The sequence below is a fragment of the Ochotona curzoniae genome, unplaced genomic scaffold (assembly GCF_017591425.1).
Source record: "Ochotona curzoniae isolate NIBS_2020 unplaced genomic scaffold, NIBS_Ocur_1.0 contig_3332, whole genome shotgun sequence".
In the NCBI taxonomy this organism is placed as follows: domain Eukaryota; kingdom Metazoa; phylum Chordata; class Mammalia; order Lagomorpha; family Ochotonidae; genus Ochotona; species Ochotona curzoniae.
In genome coordinates this window covers 8,236,296-8,238,813 of record NW_024465816.1, presented here as the reverse complement: position 1 = coordinate 8,238,813, position 2,518 = coordinate 8,236,296, and positions in this window count along the sequence as shown.

Sequence of the window (2,518 nt, the reverse complement as noted above, 5' to 3'; positions counted from 1 at the left end):
AAAAGTGTTTGTTTCACTGATTTTATCTCTCATACTTTGGCTCTCCACTTAGTTTGACACTTAAAACTTTCCAAGAAAATCTTCAGGATTTGAAAGGACTCAAGTTGATCTTACTTTTTTTTTTTTTAATTTTTTGATCTTTTTTTAAATCGGAAAGTCAGTTATACAGAAAGGGGGAGAGACAGAGGAGGATCTTCTGTCGTTGATTCAATCCTCCCCAACCAACCGCAATGGCTGGAGTTGAGCCGATCTGAAGCCAGGAACCCGGAGCCTCTTCCAGGTCTCCCATGAAGGTGCAGGGTCCCAAGGCTTTGGGCCGTCTTCCACTGCTTTCCCAGGCCACAAGCAGGGAGCTGGATGGGAAGTGGAGCTGCCGGGATTAGAACCAGCACCCAAATGGAATCCCAGCGCACATGCAAGGTGAGGACTTTAGCTGCTAGGCTACTGTGCCAGGCCCTGATCTTATTTTCAGTATGTAGTCAATGAGTTAAGTCCCACAAAATTCATCATGCTTTCTCTGTATCAGTGAGCAATAAAAATCAACCTACATTTTTCAAAGATTCGAGTGTTAAAGAATGTCTTACTTCCTTTAGTCCTCATTGTAAGTGTTTTTTTGGGTAGGTATGATTTGGGCCCAGGTACTAGGGACAAAGGCTCAGGACAAGTCACCGGCTGCAAATTAACTACTGAAATTAAACCCAATTGCGGCCTTAAACTTGAACGTGAAGCCCCAACTTCTGCCTTCACGCTGGTCCAGTTCTGGCATTTGAGGACATTGGGGGAACGAATCAGCCGAAGGGAGTGCTCTGTTTCTCATTGCTCTCCAACAAAAACAGAGAATCGCATCCCTTCTTCATTGCCCTTCCCAGTCTTCATATTTTACATGCATTGTCCTACAGATGTGTTGTGCCCTTGGCAGCCTGTGGGTCTACAGCCCCGCTCACCAGAAGCACGTCTGATTGGATGGCCAGTGCAGCCTGGACTCCGAGTCTCCGGGGCCTGGGTTTGTAATCAAAGGTAAGTGAGGTGCTTTCCAGAGGCACTTACCAACTATGAAGGAGAGAAACATGAGTCTTAAGCACATACAAACAATTCTTATTTTTAAAGATATATTCTTTTTTATTGCAAAGTCGGATACATATAGAGGAGGAGAGATAGAGAGGAAGATCTACCCGATGATTCACTCCCCAGATTGCTGCAATGAATGGAGCTGAGCCAATTCAAAGCCAGGAGCCAGGAGCTTCCTCCAGGTCTCCCACGTGGGTGCAGGGTCCCAAGGCTTTGGGCTGTCCTCGACTGCTTTCCCAGGCCATAAGCAGGGAGCTGGATGGGAAATGGGGCTGCCAGGATTAGAAGTGGCGCTCATATGGGATCCTGGCATGTTCAAGGTGAAGACTTAAACCACTGCACCACTGCGCTGGGCCCCCATTCTTATTTTTAAATGTATCTAATACTGGCTTCACTACATAAGGAGACTAATTTCCTAGCATTGGTCACTCTGGGCTGTGGTTTGATTCCTAACCTTAAGGCAACGCCTGCCAACCTTCTTCAAATAATGAAAGAACAGCACTACTTGGGGCCACCTCTCTCCAAACAAACTTACTAAACCAAAATTTCAAGAACCTTCACCTTCAGCCCGTGGCTTTGGCTCCAGCTGGAGCCCGTCTGACCTGTAGCCTCCTTTGATGGATTTCGTTTTACCAGTTCCTGTTGTCATAAGGCAATTTCTGGCCAAAAACAAATAATACAGAAGATGAAAATAAATATAGACATACATACATATATATATATATATATAATAGCCTCTTCAATTGTGTTTTGTTGCTCTGGTAGCTTTCTGATTGATAGTTCAGGTAACAAATCTTCTGTAATCTTGGATTTCTATGGTTGGGCTCCCTCTGCAAGACAGCTTTATCTCCCCTGCCCCCAGCCCCAACATCAGCCTTTCCATCAGCACCTGTCCCTCCTCCAGCAGGCTGGTGGCCAGCACCTTGGCAGCGCCGCTGGGACGATCCCCACCCTGCTCAGAGGAAGAGCTTGGCCTGCCTTCACAAAAGGTCATTCTGCTGCCCACTCTCCCTCCCACGCCCAAGAATCCCAGAAGAAACTGATTCCCTCTCACCCCCTTAGTAGAAACACACACATGCACACACACCGACCTGCAGCTGGCCACTCACCTCTGTCCTATTTAAACCCTTACTTCAAAAACGATTAGTTCTCCTAACATTTATCACACACACACACACACACACACACACACACATTGCAGCTCAGTTCCCTAAGATGCCCTGACCACTCACCTCTGCCCTATTTAAATCAAGCGTAGTTCCTAACCCATAGACATTCAGTCTTCTACGCCTTACTTCAAAAATGGTTACTTCTCCCAACACCTACCAGCTTTGCACAAGTTACACATGAGATCTACATAACACTTAAAAGAGAAAATTGTCAACTGGCACTCGGGGAAACAAATCCACGAATCCCTAGGCCAGCGGGTGACCCGCCTCCCCATTTTATT